This window comes from Ambystoma mexicanum, chromosome 3q, assembly GCF_040938575.1.
Source record: "Ambystoma mexicanum isolate Mex_15411 chromosome 3q, UKY_AmexF1_1, whole genome shotgun sequence".
Classification (NCBI taxonomy): domain Eukaryota; kingdom Metazoa; phylum Chordata; class Amphibia; order Caudata; family Ambystomatidae; genus Ambystoma; species Ambystoma mexicanum.
In genome coordinates this window covers 1,205,593,044-1,205,613,531 of record NC_090926.1, presented here as the reverse complement: position 1 = coordinate 1,205,613,531, position 20,488 = coordinate 1,205,593,044, and positions in this window count along the sequence as shown.

Genomic DNA, 20,488 nt, shown 5'->3' with positions numbered 1-20,488 from the left:
CCACACCAACTGGCAATGCAGGATAGAGGCCGGAGACTGCACCAACTGGCAATGCAGGATAGAGGCAGGAGACCACACCAACAGGTAATGCAGGATAGAGGCAGGAGACCACACCAACTAGCAATGCAGGATAGAGGCTGGATACCACACCAAGCTGGCAATGCAGGATAGAGGCAGGAGACTGCACCAACTGGCAATGCAGGGTAAAGGCTGGAGACCACACCAACAGGAAATCAGGCAATGCAGGATAGAGGCAGGGGACCGTACCAACTGGAAATGCAGGATAGAGGCAGGAGAGCACACAAACAGGCAATGCAGGATAAAGGTTGGAGACCACACCAACAGGCAATGCAGGATAGATGCTGGCGACCACACCAACAGGCAATGCAGGATAGAGGCTGGAGACCACACCAACAGGCAATTCAGGATAGAGGCAGGAGACCACACCAAGCTGGGAATGCAGGATAGAGGCTTGAGACCACACCAAGCTGGCAATGCAGGATAGAGGCTGGAGACCACACCAACAGGCAATTCAGGATAGAGGCAGGAGACCACACCAAGCTGGGAATGCAGGATAGAGGCTGGAGACCACACCAAGCTGGCAATGCAGGATAGAGGCTGGAGACCACACCAACAGGCAATTCAGGATAGAGGCAGGAGACCACACCAAGCTGGCAATGCACGATAGAGGCAGGAGACCAAACCAAGCTGGCAATGCAGGGTAGAGGCTGGATACCACACCAACAGGCAATGCAGGATAGAGGCAGGAGACCACACCAATTGGCAATGCAGGATAGAGGCAGCAGACCACACAAACTGACAATGCAGGATAAAGGCTGGAGACCACACCAGCAGGCAATGCAGGATAGAGGCTGGAGACCACCCCAAGCTGGCAATGCAGGATAGAGGCAGGAGACCACACCAAGCTGGCAATGCAGGATAGAGGCAGGAGACCACACCAACAGGCAATGCAGGATAAAGGCTGGAGACCACACCAACTGACAATGCAGGATAAAGGCTGGAGACCACACCTGCAGGCAATGCAGGATAGAGGCTGGAGACCACACTAACAGGCAATGCAGGATAGAGGCATAAGACCACACCAACTGACAATGCAGGATAGAGGTAGGAGACCACACCAACTGGAAATGCAGGATAGAGGCTGAGACCACACCAACAGGCAATGCAGGATAGAGGCTGGAGACCACACCAAGCTGGCAATGCAGGATAGAGGCTGGAGACCACACCAACAGGCAATGCAGGATAGAGGCTGGAGACCACACCAACAGGCAATTCAGGATAGAGGCAGGAGACCACACCAAGCTGGCAATGCACGATAGAGGCAGGAGACCACACCAAGCTGGCAATGCAGGGTAGAGGCTGGATACCACACCAACAGGCAATGCAGGATAGAGGCAGGAGACCACACCAAGCTGGCAATGCACGATAGAGGCAGGAGAACACACCAACTGGCAATGCAGGATAGAGGCAGCAGACCACACAAACTGACAATGCAGGATAAAGGCTGGAGACCACACCAGCAGGCAATGCAGGATAGAGGCTGGAGACCACACCAACAGGCAATGCAGGATAAAGGCTGGAGACCACACCAACTGACAATGCAGGATAGAGGCAGGAGACCACACCAACAGGCAATGCAGGATAAAGGCTGGAGACCACACCAACTGACAATGCAGGATAAAGGCTGGAGACCACACCTGCAGGCAATGCAGGATAGAGGCTGGAGACCACACTAACAGGCAATGCAGGATAGAGGCATAAGACCACACCAACTGACAATGCAGGATAGAGGTAGGAGACCACACCAACTGGAAATTCAGGATAGAGGCTGAGACCACACCAACAGGCAATGCAGGATAGAGGCTGGAGACTTCACCAACAGGCAATGCAGGATAGAGGCTGGGTACCACACCAACTGGCAATGCAGGATAGAGGCAGGAGACCACACCAAGCTGGCAATGCAGGATAGAGACTGGAGACCACACCAACAGGCAATGCAGGATAGAGGCTGGAGACCACACCAACAGGCAATGCAGGATAGAGGCTGGAGACCACACCAAGCTGGCAATGCAGGATAGAGACTGGAGACCACACCAACAGGCAATGCAGGATCCAGGCAGGAGACCACACCAAGCTGGCAATCCAGGATAGAGGCAGGAGACCAAACCAAGCTGGCAATGCAGGATAGAGGCTGGAGACCACACCAACAGGCAATGCAGGATAGAGGCTGGAGACCACACCAACAGGCAATGCAGGATAGAGGCAGGAGACCACACCAAGCTGGCAATGCACGATCCAGGATAGAAACAGGAGGCCACATCAAGCTGGCAGTCCAGGATAAAGGCAGGAGACCACACCAAGCTGGCAATCTAGGATAGAGGCAAGAGGCCACTCCAAGCTGGCAATCCAAGGTAGACACAGTAGACCACACCAAGCTGGCAAGCCAGGATGGAGGCAGGAGAACACACCAAGCTGGCAATCCAGGATAGAATCAGGAGGCCACGCCAAGCTGGCAGTCCAGGATAGAGACAGTAGACCACACCAAGCTGGCAATCCAGGATAGAAACAGAAGACCAAGGGAGCTGAATGCTGGGAGTTGTGGTTCTTACACTCTGTGCAATCAGCACAACTGTCCCTTTTTGCAAAGGCCAGGTCTGTTTTACAGAGGTGTGTGGACATGTTATCAGCCTAAAAAAGATGGTGAAAGCACGGAAACGCATTCCAAAGAGGAGGGGTGGGAAATCCGCCCCAGGCAATGGGGGGGCCGGGGGAGAGGGGCATCTGGGGACATAAAGGTGGCCGGCTAAGGTCTTATGAGGAACGCTCAGGTGCAGTGGGTGCCAGGTCTTATGAGGAGCGCTCAGGTGCAGTGGGTTCAAGGTCTTATGAGGAGTGCTCAGGTGCAGTGGGTGCGAGGTCTTATGAGGAGTGCTCAGGTGCAGTGGGTGCCAGGTCTTATGAGGAGTGCTCAGGTGCAGTGGGTGCCAGGTCTTATGAGGAGTGCTCAGGTGCAGTGGGTGCCAGGTCTTATGAGGAGTGCTCAGGTGCAGTGGGTGCGAGGTCTTATGAGGAGTGCTCAGGTGCAGTGGGTGCCAGGTCTTATGAGGAACGCTCAGGTGCAGTGGGTTCAAGGTCTTATGAGCAGTGCTCAGGTGCAGTGGGTGCGAGGTCTTATGAGGAGTGCTCAGGTGCAGTGGGTGCCAGGTCTTATGAGGAGTGCTCAGGTGCAGTGGGTGCCAGGTCTTATGAGGAGTGCTCAGGTGCAGTGGGTGCGAGGTCTTATGAGGAGTGCTCAGATGCAGTGGGTGCCAGGTCTTATGAGGAGCGCTCAGGTGCAGGGGGTGCCAGGTCTTATGAGGAGCGCTCAGGTGCAGTGGGTTCGAGGTTTTATGAGGAGCGCTCAGGTGCAGGGGGTGCCAGGTCTTATGAGGAGTGCTCAGATGCAGTGGGTGCGAGGTCTTATGAGGAGCGCCCAGGTGCAGTGGGTGCCAAGACTTATGAGGAGCGCTCAGGTGCAGTGGGTGCAAGGTATTATGAGGAGCGCTCAGGTGCAGTGGGTGCAAGGTCTTATGAGGAGCGCTCAGGTGCAGTGGGTTCGAGGTCTTATGAGGAGCGCTCAGGTGCAGGGGGTGCCAGGTCTAATGAGGAGCGCTCAGGTGCAGTGGGTGCCAGGTCTTATGAGGAGCGCTCAGGTGCAGTGGGTGCGAGGTCTTATGAGGAGTGCTCAGGTGCAGTGGGTGCCAGGTCTTATGAGGAGCGCTCAGGTGCAGTGGGTGCGAGGTCTTATGAGGAGTGCTCAGGTGCAGTGGGTGCCAGGTCTTATGAGGAGCGCTCAGGTGCAGTGGGTGCGAGGTCTTATGAGGAGCGCTCAGGTGCAGGGGTTGCCAGGTCTTATGAGGAGTGCTCAGGTGCAGTGGGTGCCAAGTCTTATGAGGAGCACTCAGGTGCAGTGGGTTCAAGGTCTTATGAGGAGTGCTCAGGTGCAGTCGGTGCCAAGTCTTATGAGGAGTGCTCAGGTGCAGTGGGTGCGAGGTCTTATGAGGAGCGTTCAGGTGCAGTCGGTGCCAAGTCTTATGAGGATCACTCAGTACAGTGGGTGCAAGGTATTATGAGGAGCGTTCAGGTGCAGTCGGTGCCAAGTCTTATGAGGAACGCTCAGGTGCAGTGGGTGCAAGGTATTATGAGGAGCGCTCAGGTGCAGTGGGTGCGAGGTCTTATGAGGGGTGCTCAGGTGCAGTGGGTGCGAGGTCTTATGAGGAGCGCTCAGGTGCAGTGGGTGCGAGGTCTTATGAGGAGCGCTCAGGTGCAGGGGGTGCCAGGTCTTATGAGGAGCGCACAGGTGCAGGGGGTGCCAGGTCTTATGAGGAGCGCTCAGGTGCAGTGGGTGCCAGGTCTTATGAGGAGCGCTCAGGTGCAATGGGTGCGAGGTTTTATGAGGAGCGCTCAGGTGCAGTGGGTGCCAGGTCTTATGAGGAGAGCTCAGGTGCAGTGGGTGCCAGGTTTTATGAGGAGCGCTCAGGTGCAGTGGGTGCCAGGTCTTACGAGGAGTGCTCAGGTGCAGTGGGTGCGAGGTCTTATGAGGAGCGCTCAGGTGCAGTGGGTGCCAGGTCTTATGAGGAGCGCTCAGGTGCAGTGGGTGCGAGGTCTTATGAGGAGTGCTCAGGTGCAGTGGGTGCCAGGTCTTATGACGAGTGCTCAGGTGCAGTGGGTGCCAGGTCTTATGAGGAGTGCTCAGGTGCAGTGGGTGCGAGGTCTTATGAGGAGTGCTCAGGTGCAGTGGGTGCCAGGTCTTATGAGGAACGCTCAGATGCAGTGGGTTCAAGGTCTTATGAGCAGTGCTCAGGTGCAGTGGGTGCGAGGTCTTATGAGGAGTGCTCAGGTGCAGTGGGTGCCAGGTCTTATGAGGAGTGCTCAGGTGCAGTGGGTGCCAGGTCTTATGAGGAGTGCTCAGGTGCAGTGGGTGCGAGGTCTTATGAGGAGCGCTCAGATGCAGTGGGTGCCAGGTCTTATGAGGAGCGCTCAGGTGCAGGTGGTGCCAGGTCTTATGAGGAGCGCTCAGGTGCAGTGGGTTCGAGGTCTTATGAGGAGCGCTCAGGTGCAGGGGGTGCCAGGTCTTATGAGGAGTGCTCAGATGCAGTGGGTGCGAGGTCTTATGAGGAGCGCCCAGGTGCAGTGGGTGCCAAGACTTATGAGGAGCGCTCAGGTGCAGTGGGTGCAAGGTATTATGAGGAGCGCTCAGGTGCAGTGGGTGCAAGGTCTTATGAGGAGCGCTCAGGTGCAGTGCGTGCGAGGTCTTATGAGGAGTGCTCAGGTGCAGTGGGTGCCAGGTCTTATGACGAGTGCTCAGGTGCAGTGGGTGCCAGGTCTTATGAGGAGTGCTCAGGTGCAGTGGGTGCGAGGTCTTATGAGGAGTGCTCAGGTGCAGTGGGTGCCAGGTCTTATGAGGAACGCTCAGGTGCAGTGGGTTCAAGGTCTTATGAGCAGTGCTCAGGTGCAGTGGGTGCGAGGTCTTATGAGGAGTGCTCAGGTGCAGTGGGTGCCAGGTCTTATGAGGAGTGCTCAGGTGCAGTGGGTGCCAGGTCTTATGAGGAGTGCTCAGGTGCAGTGGGTGCGAGGTCTTATGAGGAGCGCTCAGATGCAGTGGGTGCCAGGTCTTATGAGGAGCGCTCAGGTGCAGGGGGTGCCAGGTCTTATGAGGAGCGCTCAGGTGCAGTGGGTTCGAGGTCTTATGAGGAGCGCTCAGGTGCAGGGGGTGCCAGGTCTTATGAGGAGTGCTCAGATGCAGTGGGTGCGAGGTCTTATGAGGAGCGCCCAGGTGCAGTGGGTGCCAAGACTTATGAGGAGCGCTCAGGTGCAGTGGGTGCAAGGTATTATGAGGAGCGCTCAGGTGCAGTGGGTGCAAGGTCTTATGAGGAGCGCTCAGGTGCAGTGGGTTCGAGGTCTTATGAGGAGCGCTCAGGTGCAGGAGGTGCCAGGTCTTATGAGAAGTGCTCAGATGCAGTGGGTGCGAGGTCTTATGAGGAGCGCTCAGGTGCAGTGGGTGCCAAGACTTCTGAGGAGCGCTCAGGTGCAGTGGGTGCAAGGTATTATGAGGAGCGCTCAGGTGCAGTGGGTGCCAGGTCTTATGAGGAGCGCTCAGGTGCAGGGGTTGCCAGGTCTAATGAGGAGCGCTCAGGTGCAGTGGGTGCCAGGTCTTATGAGGAGCGCTCAGGTGCAGTGGGTGCGAGGTCTTATGAGGAGTGCTCAGGTGCAGTGGGTGCCAGGTCTTATGAGGAGCGCTCAGGTGCAGTGGGTGCGAGGTCTTATGAGGAGTGCTCAGGTGCAGTGGGTGCCAGGTCTTATGAGGAGCGCTCAGGTGCAGTGGGTGCGAGGTCTTATGAGGAGCGCTCAGGTGCAGGGGTTGCCAGTTCTTATGAGGAGTGCTCAGGTGCAGTGGGTGCCAAGTCTTATGAGGAGCACTCAGGTGCAGTGGGTTCAAGGTTCTATGAGGAGTGCTCAGGTGCAGTCGGTGCCAAGTCTTATGAGGAGTGCTCAGGTGCAGTGGGTGCCAGGTCTTATGAGGAGCGTTCAGGTGCAGTCGGTGCCAAGTCTTATGAGGATCACTCAGTACAGTGGGTGCAAGGTATTATGAGGAGCGTTCAGGTGCAGTCGGTGCCAAGTCTTATGAGGAACGCTCAGGTGCAGTGGGTGCAAGGTATTATGAGGAGCGCTCAGGTGCAGTGGGTGCGAGGTCTTATGAGGGGTGCTCAGGTGCAGTGGGTGCGAGGTCTTATGAGGAGCGCTCAGGTGCAGTGGGTGCGAGGTCTTATGAGGAGCGCTCAGGTGCAGGGGGTGCCAGGTCTTATGAGGAGCGCACAGGTGCAGGGGGTGCCAGGTCTTATGAGGAGCGCTCAGGTGCAGTGGGTGCCAGGTCTTATGAGGAGCGCTCAGGTGCAGTGGGTGCGAGGTTTTATGAGGAGCGCTCAGGTGCAGTGGGTGCCAGGTTTTATGAGGAGCGCTCAGGTGCAGTGGGTGCCAGGTCTTATGAGGAGAGCTCAGGTGCAGTGGGTGCCAGGTTTTATGAGGAGCGCTCAGGTGCAGTGGGTGCCAGGTCTTACGAGGAGTGCTCAGGTGCAGTGGGTGCGAGGTCTTATGAGGAGCGCTCAGGTGCAGTGGGTGCAAGGTCTTATAAGGAGTGCCCAGGTGCAGTGGGTGCGAGGTCTTATGAGGAGCGCTCAGGTGCAGTGGGTGCGAGGTCTTATGAGGAGCGCTCAGGTGCAGTGGGTGCGAGGTTTTATGAGGAGCGCTCAGGTGCAGTGGGTGCCAGGTCTTATGAGGAGAGCTCAGGTGCAGTGGGTGCCAGGTTTTATGAGGAGCGCTCAGGTGCAGTGGGTGCCAGGTCTTACGAGGAGTGCTCAGGTGCAGTGGGTGCGAGGTCTTATGAGGAGCGCTCAGGTGCAGTGGGTGCGAGGACTTATAAGGAGTGCCCAGGTGCAGTGGGTGCGAGGTCTTGTGAGGAGCGCTCAGGTGCAGTGGGTGCGAGGTCTTATGAGGAGCGCCTAGGTGCAGTGGGTGCGGAGGGACCTCGTCGTACACGCAGGGCGAGGTGGAGTGGAATGGTGCGCCTAGTGAAAGCGACGCGACACTGGATACCATTCCTCGGATACCAGGGGCGGCCCCGCCCGGGTGCATGTTTCCACCTGGCGCAGGTGAGGCCTGGCCTGTCCTGGGGCGCCGCTTCTTGCAAAAGCGCATGCACACCTGTCCGCCATTGTGTTCCTTCTCAACGAGTGATTGACAGATATTCTATACAATGGCACCCCGAGGAGGCTCCTTATTCACTTACCTCGCTTTTTGTCATGTGTCTTAAGTGCTGCAGCTACTGGTAACAATTGAACAAACTACCTGGTGCCCTCATCTTTTCACCACCATGCACGGCTGTTTTATAGAGTTTGGCAACCCAGGTTGGCAATAAAACCACCCCGTTGTTTGCACACCTCTGTAGGACCTGAGTCAGCACTTTTGTGACTGGCACTAGCTTACCACCCCTCCCCCCAATCATGGCGTGTCTGCTCCTTCCAGGCTCGCAGTCAATGGCAGACTAGGATTGGCCACTAGGTGGCGTTTCTGCCCTGGTTTCTGGCAAGCCCGGCACGATTTCAGTCAGTACCATACTGCGACGGGTCACTAGGTGGCACTGTGTCTTCTGGACTGACCGGAAGAGAGCTGCTCTGAGTTGTTGGGGGCCAGTCCCTCCCTGGGCACAGCCTTCAAAACAAATCAATAGACCCCAAACGCGGCATAACTCACTAAACTAATTTACTTAAGTGGCAAAAGGCCTGTACATGTTTTATATTTTTATGAATATTTGTTTTTATCTAGCACTCACTAACCACACACACTCTTGAGGTATGATATTTGTTTAACTGATGATATATGGATTTGATATTTTCTCTGCCTGCTGTTGAATAAAGGGGTTTTGGTTCTGCTACAAGTGGTATGAGATAATGGTTCATGCAGTCAAGATATGTTGAAAAAAATGAAGTTGGTTCAGCTGCAGGGCCTTAACATAATGGCTTCCTAACCGTTTTTGAGAATTCTGTGCAATAATGGCATTGTTTATAGTCTGAGAATAGGGAACAGTAGATTTGTTTCTTTCAGAATTGAGAAAATGATGCTGTCCTATCACAGAATTGTGTTCTTGGTGTTCTTACTGCATGTCTTTTCTTGTCTTGCCCAAAGCAAAGGTTCTGTGTAGGGACCTGCTCTGTTTTTTCCAGGTAGTGCAGGCCTCTGTCCATTGGAATTTCCATTGTATTCGATGAACAGTTAGGAGTCAGTGATATACCTTCAACACTAAGGGGTTATGTGGCCATGCTTTTTGATGTTGATGCATGCCCAAACTGCCTTTTTTTCCTCCTTCATTTTCATAAGTATTTATTAGTTTTATAGAATAACAAAAATACACGTATCATTACAGTGCAGAAGTCTGTCTGAACATAGAACTCATAGATAACAGAACATCTGAAGAGCAATTAGTCCAAACACTGAGTATATAATATATGTACGGTAACCAGTTGAATTCATATGCATAAATAAGCAAAAAGTAACATAACAAAGATTTGCATCGGTGAAATAAAAGAGAGCAGAGACAAACAGGGTGACAGACAAGAAACCGACAAGAGATAGGTAGGAGAGAGGGAAGTGGGAGGGAGGGTAGTGTAAAGCAATGCATCTATAAGATTTACATGACTGTAATCATTACAAGACAGACCTGTAAGTATATCCGTTATAATAAGGCTGTAAAAGATAGTGTAAATAAGAGGGTTCATGTGCCATCCGTAGTTACATTGAAATATGTGAGGTAGCGAATAAAAAAACAAAACATTTTGCATTGTATTTAGGAATAGATTGTAGGTTAGTAGCCATACAAAGTTCCATTCTTTGAATATGACAAATAGAATTCCACCATCCTTTGGCAGAGAGAGATCGGATGTCTTTCCAATTGGCTGTAATACATTTCAATGAAATAACAATAAATAGATCATACAGTTTGGCATTTTCAGGTGAGATGTTAGTGTTAACAGCCTGGCTGCCTAAAAACACATTTAAAAAAGTTAACGGGATATCAACAGAAAAAATAAGTTTGATGAACTTCCAAATATCTTGCCAAAACCTGAAAGTCAATGGACAGTTAAAGAACATGTGTTCATACGAGGCTACTGCCGAACTGCAAAACCAACATTTACTATTGACATCCTTTTTAGATTTTGCAAGTTTTACAGGAGTGATAAATTCTCTATGAAAAAACAAGAAATTGTCATAAATCCCCAAAGTATCTTATGAAAAGGATAGGGTAACCAAAAAGGATACAATTGATAGGGGTCTTCCAGATCCTTGAATTCACAGGATTTGATAGAAGTGATGTCAATTTAGACCTTCCAAATGATACAGCTCTCTGACTGGTAAAACAGGCAGAGAGAAGGATCACTGGAAAGGGCGTGGGAGATTAATAGGAAGGCAGCCTAGGAAAAATAAAGCATAATGAGAAACTATCTCAACTAACCTCTCTGATAGAATGGCAATAATGTAAATTCCAAAACTAACCTGTAGGCTTAGAACTGGAGTATCCACCAAAGTCAATGAAGAAATCCAGGAAAGAAAACCAACGACAAAGGAGGGAAGGTTAGTAAGGGAGACTTATCCCGAACGGCACGAGGCTCTCGCTAGATACCGGGTTGGTGCACCACAGGATAGCGTCCATAGTTCTGTGCACAGACACCTTCAAATAAAAGTTGTAGATACACCTTCCTTTCCCACCAGGAACAAAACAAATTGAAATGAGTCCACCTGTTATTTCCTCACAGGTTCAAATCAACCGCGTGCTAGATACACGCAGGCCAAGTACACGCAGCCAGGATAGCCGCGCTTGAAGAGTTCCAACGTCCGCGTGTGATTTTACACGCAAACCAAGTACACGCAGCCAGGACAGCCGCGCTTGAAGAATTCCAGCGTCCGCGTGTGATGTTATACGCAAACCAAGTACACGCAGCCAGGACAGCCGCGCTTGAAGAGGTCCAGCGTCCACGTGGGATTCTACACGCGAATCAAGTACACGCAGCCAGGACAGCCGCGTTTGAAGAGTTCCAGCGTCCGCGTGTGATTTTACATGCGAACCGAATACACACAGCCAGGACAGCCGCGCTTGAAGAGTTCCAGCGTCCGCGTGTGATTTTAGACGCAAACCAAATACATGCAGCCAGGACAGCCGGGTTTGAAGAGTTCCAGCATCCACGTGGGATTGAAATCGGAAGCTTACACGCGGGCAGGAAAACAGCATACAAATGAACCAGGAACCTGCATGTGAGAAGACACGCTCAAAAAATCTGCTGAAGGCAGACACAGGAGATCGCGTGTGAAGGAACATGTCGATGAAGGCCAAAGAAGCAACTGACGGGATGCGAGGACGCAGATGAAAAGTTCAGCTACCAAGACGCCAAAATGGTCAATCAGAAGCAGCGAGCCACGTATCCACGCTGCTTATGAATGTTCTGCCGTAAAACACGTGACAATCCTGAATCATGTGAATTCAATGACGTGAATAATGCAAACGTTGTTTTCCTGGTAATACATCAAACAACCTCCATCTCGAACGAAACGGTCTAGCAGTTCTATGAGCATAACCCATTCTGCGTACAGACGGAGTTCCAGATCCGGAGGTAAAATGTCCAGCATGCATGACAGAAATAATGTTGTGTAATATTCCCTGAAACGGAAATGTTGTTGGTTTTGGAAAACAAAAGGGACCACGTATGGTAATTGAAAGAACAACCAAAGTCATTTTCCCACTTAAACCGTATGGATGAAATCTTAGATGTTGAGGTAAGAATATTATAAACAGTTGAGGCACTTACATCGTTGACCCTGGTAACCTTTAGAAGTCTGAAAGCATCCAGTGAAAGAATCTCATTAGAGGAGTTAAGGAGTGCATATAGGCAGGAGTCAACTAGTTTGTTATAATAGTTATAATTGAAGTGATAATTGTTGAAATGAGAGAATGGAGGGACCTTAGACATTGGGCCTCATTACACGGAAGGCGGTAAGGGTTAACGGTCACCGGTAATCGTACCGGTGACCGTTAACTCTTACCGCCTTACTACGAGGTCCCTTTGCGGGTTGGTACTTTAACGCCTGCTTTTTAGCAGGCGTTAAAAACCAACCCGCAAAGGGACCAGGGTGCTAATTACGGTACTGTAATTTGCGGTACCGTAATTGGCGCCTTCCCCATTCCCATAGAGCCCTATGGGGCAAAAATGGGAATGGGGAAGGGCAATGGAGGAAGGGGGAATTACCGCCCCGCCAACCTTGGAATAGGGCGGTAATTCCCCTTTCCTCCAAGGCGGTGCCAGTATTTTACCGGCATGGACCAAGGTGCTAATAGCACCTTGGTCCACCGCCTACCGTGTAATGAGGGCCATGTTGAATAAATCTGATTCCTTTTCTTAGCCATGATTTACGATATAAAGCCTTATTATTAATCACAATATTCTTGTTATGCCTTAATAATGGGGAAAGGCACTTACTGGGAGTTTTAGTATGAGGAAAAAGAAAGAATTGTAGAGCTGAGATAGAGGCCTTAATGGGATCGGAAATAGCCTTGGATGAATGTTTAAATATGTAAATAAGGTCAGTGACTTCATAGGGGTGAATTAAATGTTTCTCCAAAGTACACCATGTGGGGGTATCAAACAATTCTGAATCAGCAAACCAATGACGGGATTTGTTCGGGAGAAAAGCAGAGTGATATAGTTTGAAATCAGTAAATCTGACCCCACCCATATCGTAAAGTGTTTTTATCTTGGCTAAGGCTATTCTTTTACTTTTTCCAACACCCAAGAGAAAGTTCAGCAGGATAGAGTAGATAGATTTGAAAAAGGAAAGAGATATGGGTACCAAAAGGAGCTGCAAATAGTATAGAATAATTGAGGGAAAGCATCATTTTCATTGTATCTAATTTCCCCCACCAGGAAAGATAGAGGGGGGCCATCTAGATGTTAGGTCTTTAAGTCTATCTAACAAGATCTGGGTGTTAGGTTTAACAGTCTCATGGATTGTGGGGACACAACGAATGCCCAAATATTTGACAGAGATACTACTCCATTTAAGGCCAAAGGAATCGATGTCGTGTTCATGACAATAGGAATTTAGGGGCATTATTTCAGATTTATTTTTATTTAATTTATATCCTGATACTTGGCCAAACTGAAATAGTATATTAAGTAAAGTGGGGAGGTGAAGTTTGGGATTTTAACGAGGATAAGGCTTTCATCAGCATAGGCCGCTATTTTAGTGTGTGAAGTCCCCGCTGTTATTCCCGGGATATTTTTAATAGATCTTATAAGTTCTTATTAGCCGGTACGATAGCTCAGTGGGTTGAGTGCTTGCTGCTGCGATCTGAGCGTGATCTGCAGGTCGCAGGTTCGAATCCCGGCAAGGCCAACTCAGCCTTTCATCATTTCGAGGTCGATAAATGAGTACCAATTCTGGTTGGGTGATATTGTATATAAATATATGCTCTGTAAAGTGCTTTGGATTAAGGTGCTATATGAATAACATATCATTAATAATGATTCTAGTGAAAGAATTTGAAGGATCAGAGAGAAATGGCAGCTTTGTGGAGTTCCCCTGAGTAGAGGGAAGGAAGGGTACGTTTGGCCATTAAGATAGAAGAGGATTTTGGAGAAGAGTAAAGAAGTTTGACCAGGGAAATAAAGTTATCACCACAACAATGCCAATGTAGGGCGTAAAACATAAAATCCCAATTAACACAATCAGATGTTTTTTCTGTGTCTAGTGCAATGGCTGCATAGCCTTGTTTATCTTTCTTATCTTTTGCAGCTAAGTGGATGGCATTAAGAAGTAGCCTAGCATTTGAGGAGATGTTACGTCCTTTAACATATCCAGTTTGGTCTGAATTAATGACGGCAGGGAGAGAGGATTCAATTCTATTGGCTAATATCTTTGCAAAAATGTTACTTTCTATATTAATAAGGGATATGGGCCAATAATTACTAGGAATGGTGGGGTCTTTATCTGGTTTAGGAAATATAATGAGTAAAGCCTATGAGAATGAGCCAGATGATTTTTGAGAAATAAAATATGACAATAGTGTTCATAGGCTTTCGTAGAATTTTGTGGATAGGCCATCAGGACCTGGTGCTTTAACTTTACCCATGCCATTAATAGCTTTAGTAATCTCTTGATCTCTTGAGGTGTCATTTCATTATCTAAATGGGAAAGGTCAGTTTGAGGGTAAGATGCTCTACTTATATTGTTGAGAAATGATACAATGTTATTTTCAGGAATAGGGTTGTCAGGGGTGCATAGAGCACTATAAAACTTTTAAAAACAGTTCAGAATTCCACAGAGAGACAGTGTGAAATACCAGAAGCATCCTTAATATGGGGGATAAATAATTTTTCTTTTTTTGTTTTCAGATATGAGGCTAACACCTTGCCTACTTTATTTGATGTTTGGTACATTTTAGTTTTGTATTTAAGTATGGTCCCTGCAGCAAGACAGGTAATTTCATTATTGATTTGGAAGCGCAAGGCTAAAACCTTACGGTGGTTGTCCTGGTTAGATATTTGATAATAAAGACGCTTGGATAGAGTGAGTTGGGAATAAAGATCACCTACGTTTTTTTTTGCATAGTTTCTTTTTTTCCTGAGAAAGCCATGATATGACCTCTTATAGCTGAATTAAACGCATCCCAATTATTTACTACTGAGGTATCACAGTCTTGATTGTCAGCAAAGTATTGTTGAGAAAATTGGTGTACAGAGTGAATGAACTGAGGGTCTTGTAGGAGAAAGTTATTAAGTTTCCAATGAGTAGAGGTCTTGTTTTTATCTAAAAGACAAAAGGAGGTACATACAGGTGCATAGTCGGAAATTATAATATTGGACATTTTTGAAATTAGGCCAGTTTCAGTGAGATATCTCAAAAAGGATTTATGGGTTTTGTTCCTTCTAAACATACTGCTAGATTTTCGATCAAGAAATGGATCAAGAACCTGATTAACATCACCACACATGATCAAATTAGTAAAGTTATTTTTAAGTATCATTTGATTGACAGAATTCCAAAAGTTGGGATCAGGCATAGTAGGACCATCTAGGTTCAAAATAGAAACATGTTTAGATTGAATTGAAAGTTTTTCCCAAACCCATCTACCATTGGAGTCCGCTCCCTGATCTAGAATTTTAAAAGCTTGTTTTTTACTTATTAATATAGCAACTCCATTCTTTTCTGCTACAGCTGGACTAGAAATAACTTCTTTGACCCAAGTGGACTTAAGTTTCATACCTTCAACGTTGGATAAGTGTGTTTCATGAATGCATGCAACTGATGGTTTAAATTTGTTTAGGTGAGAGATAATTTTACATCTTTTGAAGGGATTGTTGCAGCTTTTGACGTTCCACGTTATACACTTAAAGATCATTTAGTCAGAAGAGGGACGCAGCAACAGCACCCGAACCACCACCTCATAATAACTGAATCAAAAATGGCATTAAGTAATTGCAAGATAGAAACAAGTGAAAGTATGAAGCACTCAAGTAATGGACGAGATTGAGGCATTAGTAGAGGAAGAGACGTCCGTGCCCTCATTTTTAATGGATTGAATGAAAATCCTTAGGTCAGCTGGATTGTCAAACATGACTGTGCGACCTTCATGTGTCACTTTAAAAGAACACGGATGGTATAGTCCATATCGAATATTGAGCTGCTTCAGGGCAGGACGAATGGATAGAAAAACTTTTCTGCGATGGGCTTTACTTCTGGCTACGTCTTGAGAGATGAATAGCTTATTACCATGCCAGATAAGGGATTTACATTCTTTGGCCGTAGATATAATGAACTGAAGATGAGAATATTCTAGAAGATAAAAGGTGAGTGTTCTAGGTGAATAACGAGAGGTGGTTGAGGTAATAGGCTGACCAATTCTATGCGCTCGTTGTATATTACATGTTGTATCCAGGGATAAATGTAGTATAGCTGGAAAGAATTATTGTAGGAAAGCGATGGGGTCAGAACCTTCGGAACCTTCAGGAAGACCAGAAATTCGAAGGTTATTGCATCTACTGCGGTTCTCTAAGTCTTCATTGTGTTTTTGAAGCTCTTAAATGGACTTTTTAAGTTATACAACTCTGGGGGATAGATCTTCAATTAATCCAACTCTTCTTTCCACTTTTTCCAGTCTATTGTCGAAGCCCATCCATCTATCATCTAATTGCTGTAGCTTAAGATTAGTGATCTCAGTAAAAGGCTTGAGTGCTCTAATTTCAGCCAATATGGCTTCAATTGCTGGGTCAGAGATACCAAGCGGAGGTGGAGAGTCACTTTTAGGTCTCTTAAGGTTCATCGACGAGGAGTTGGATTCTTTAGTAGTAGAAACATTTTTTTGCGTAAGTTTGCTAATAGCTATTTTGTATAGTAAGTAGATGAATAGTCAAAGAGAATGTGCACGTAAACAGTATACAGGTAGTAAATGTCAGAGCTATGTAAAGCAAAGGACTGGAAGTAGAAGCAGATCCAAAATATAATCGTGCAGTAGCGGTGATAATATAGCTCCTCATTAAAAGCACCATGTAGAATGACGTTTTGAGAGGGCATAAAGAGATCCGCTATAGTGGTATAGTATCTAGTAGTTTGCAATTCTTATATCCATATTATGCAGACTGCCTATCTCCGGTGATTAGAGATCAAACTAAAAGGGCAGAAAATTATATAATACCACCAATATACATGAAGTGAAATAACGCAGATTTCGTGTGCCGCAGCTATAAAACCATGCCTAATGAAGCGCTGCACAAAAGTTAGCAGTGCTTCAATGTCCAGATAGAAACAGCTGTAGTGTAGATGATGTGGAATTAAGCTGTTAATCCAACTCTTTCACTTACTTCGCACAAGCAAAACCTCTGAAACAACCACATGGGATATCAAATTGTAGCTGCATGGCATGTAATAGAAAAGAGCACCGAAATGCCTGAGGTCGTATAAACGTAGTATTTGATGTTCTTGTGCTATAAAGAGCTTTGAGAAGATAAAAAGTATAACGAAATACCACTTATTTGCTTTTATAGTGTTAAGAAAATAGTCCAGTGGAAAATTCTGTTTAAAAGTATCTTAAGTGTTGAATCCATTAAATTATGGTATTGCTAAAGAGTGTTCCTTGTATAATAAAGAGCGTTTTATTTTTTTAAAGCTTCCCTCATCTAGGTATTATGCCATACCAGAGGTGGCGTCGCTGGGTGAAGGAAGTCAGCTGGGCCAGAGCCGGTGCGTCGCGTAATGAGTGACGCCGCTCCTCTCCTCATGGGGGGGCGTGATACACGGGTACAGCCGTAGCTCTGACGCCGGGTGCAATACTCGCTGCTTGAAGAGCAGAGCAGCTATAAAAGCTCTGTGGTTGATTTCCGGACGGCGTACAGTGGAGTGTGAAAGAAAGAAAGAATATGCCAATATAGTTTGTGGTGGAGCGGAGTGGCTGTGCTAGGCGGCCATCTTCTTTGGCATACACCCATGCCCCCTCAAACTGCTTTTTAGTTTAGCCTTTTTAGTCTCTGTATCTGAGCTGTGAGGGGGCTGAGATATACTTTGTTGCCATAGTCACACCTCTACACTACCAGTGCATTTAAAGACTGACTGGGTGTATGTAATATAGTAACTATTTGAGTGATTGTAGTTCGAGGTTATTAATCTCTGCTACAGCCTTGACCTCAGACATACAGGATAATTCAGAGTGCAGCAGGATGTCTGGGTCTCTTTCCTCAGTTGCTGGTTGGACTGCAATGCTCAGTATTAATGGTCATGTGAACAGAACAGATCCAAGTAGTTGCAGGCCAGCATTAGCACCACTTCTGGGTCCGCTCTAACAGATGCAAATTCCCCCTCATCCAGAGATGGATTTGCATCTGACAGTGAGAGGAGTGGCTTAATTCCTTCAACTGTCACCCATACTTAGATGGATCGGAGTATCGTCGCAATCAAACCTGCCGAGGATAACGGAGCTGAGCTAGCAGGCATATATAAGCATTGAATGGCAGAGGGGGTAGGGAGGAGCCTGTGGAGCCTGGCAGGTGACTCTCCATAAACTGGAATTGGCAAAGCAATTCTGACTTGCGTGCTTCTGTTGGCGAGAAAGGATGTGATCCATTGCACCAGCTCAAGGATCTGTTTGCTGAGGATTGTTGTAGCAGGCGGACAGGTTAACAGGAATTAGAGCTTATCATCAAGGATGTCCTCTCGGATGTCTGTAAGTACCTTTGATATCCCGCCGTCCGATCTGAAGCCTGATTGGTGGTTGTGGAGGATGCTGCTGGTCATCATGACCACCTGGAGTTGGTTGTGGTGGATGTTGATTGTCTCCATATCCAGGCTCTTATGTAAGAAGTGTAAGTGAGAGATTTGATAGTAATTGATTGGGTTTGATGGCCCAGTAATGGAGTTATAATGGCAGGCTTAAAATGGACTTATGACCAGGCAGAGAAACAGCGAGAGACAAAGGGACCGAAGGAGACAGAGGGGGAAAGAGAGAGACAGAGGGAGGGACGCAGAGGGACAGAGGGGGAAAGAGAGAGACAGAGGGAGGGACACAGAGGGACAGAGAGAGAGAGAGAGAGAGAGAGAGAGGCACAGCGAGATTGATAGAGACAGACTGTGGAGACACAGGAAGACAAAGACAGAGAGAGAGCAACAGAGAGAGACAGAGAAAGACAGAGAAAGGAAGAGAGGGACAGGGAGAGAAAGAGAGGGAGGCAGAGAGTCAGAGAGAAACAGAAAGGGAGAGAGAAGGATAGAGAAAGAAAGAGAGACAGAGAGATAGAGACAGAGAGAGAGAGAGACAGACAGAGGCAGAGAGTCAGATGGAAACGGAGAAAGACAGAGGGGGAGAGACAAAGGGAGAGAGATAGATAGAGAGAGAGAGAGAGAGAGAGAGAGAGAGAGAGAGAGAGAGAGTTGTAACAGAAGTGGAGGGAAGCCATACCAATCGACGAGTTGGGTTTATCAACATAAGTTTGCTGCAATCAAATTCTGTGAATGTATTCCTTAACCTGTATCTAAAACCATGTCTGGGTTGTATGCACATACTAACAGTATCCCACCGCAGGAGATTTAATACTAAGGGTCTCGAAACGAGTTTGACGTCATTTCCTTTGGTTAGTTCACTGTAGTGCAGTATTCCTACGGCACTCCCGTGGGTCTGGCCCAGTGCAGTGCGTTATTCATATGTCGAAGCGGTCAGTCTGGCGCCCCCTAGTGCGGCTTCCCTAGGGTGATGCGCTTGCTTAGAATCCGTTTTGTTGCAGAGTTCCTGTGCAGCTGGCCTCTGCTTATCACTGCAAAGGTGCGAGCTTGGCACACTAGTGTGCGCTATTCCGGGGGTACTGGCATGCATCTGTCACACTGCTGTGCAGAATACCCATGTGAATGGACCGTGATGGGTCCTCTCTGGCAGCGTAACCCTGTGGGAATGCTGCATGGTGGGAAACCTATGGGGTAGCCTGTCTAGGGTAATGCAGTGGTTTTGGCACACTGTAGTCCAGTTTTCTTGCAATGCCTTGTGTAATGCTGTGAATGTAGTGCAATCTAGTGCTGTATTGCTCTGGTAATGCTGTCCATTTGGCAGTCTAGATTATAGTGATATGATATGATATTTTATTTGTATCGCGCCCGTACACAAGTGTTTCAGAGCGCAATGAGGCACGGGAGGGGAACAAGGGAGGACAAAACAACAATCTTACTAGGCCCAGTGACATTGAGAACGTGCAAGTGCAGGGGAGAGGGAAGGAGGAAAGTGCATGGGACGGGGGGAGAAGTGGAAAGTGCTGAGCAAGGGATAAAAACAAGTGATAGTGCTGCCAGAAAGGTGGCAAGTGCAAGTTTTAAGGCGCAGACAAGGGATGTCTGATAAGTGCAGGAGAGGGACGGTAGGGTTGCAGATACAGACCCAAGTGCAAGGGATGCCAGGTGGCATTGCGGATATGTGGCTGGGTGGGCAGAGACCTGGGCCCGAAATCAGAGGGTAACCAGGTGCACGGTGCCGAAGCAGACAGATCAGAAGGGGAGAGGAAGAGCAAAGGCAGAACCAAAGGTCTTGAGGTACTTCCGGAACCTGAGATGGTTCTCTTCAAGTTTCAGCGAGGCAGGGAGGCTGTTCCAGAGGGAGGCCCCAGCCGAGGAAAGAGATCTACCCCCAACTCGCTGCTTGGTGAAGCGACTGACCCTGAGGAAGGTGGAGGTGCAGGAACGAAGATCTCGAGTGGGAAGGTATTTACGGAGGGAGAGTTGAAGGTAGTTTGGACCCAGGCCCTAGAAGGCCTTGTGGACAATGCAAAAGGTCTTGAATTTAATCCTCGCAACCACTGGGAGCCAATGAAGAGATTTCAGGGCTGGAGAGATGTGATCCCAAGGCTTGAGGCCAAGGACAAGTCTTGCAGTCCTGTTCTGGATGAGTTGAAAAGGGCGGAGAGTAGAAGCAGGCAGATTTAGAAAGAGGCTGTTGTAGTCCAGCCTAGAGAGAACAGCTCTACAGACGGTACGTTTCTGGGGCAAGGGGAGGCAAGGAAGAATACCTCTGAGAAGGTGCATTTGGTAGTTTGACTTCTTAGAGAAGTCAGAGATGTAAGGAGAAAAGGAGAGTGTGGAGTCGAAGATGACCCCCAGGTTCTTAGCCTCACATGTTGGAGCAGGAAGAGGGCCATGGGAGGCTGGCCAGAGAGTGACATGAAAGGAGGGTGCAGGTGTGCCGATGAGGAGAATATCCATCTTACTGGCATTAAGGCAGAGATCATTGGTGGTACACCACTCCTGGATGGCAGACAGACAGCCTGAGATGAGAGAAGGAGAAGAGTTGGCAGAGGGAAGTCTGAAAACGAGCTGTCATCTGCATAGCACTGAAAGATGGACCAGAGAGCAGCAATGC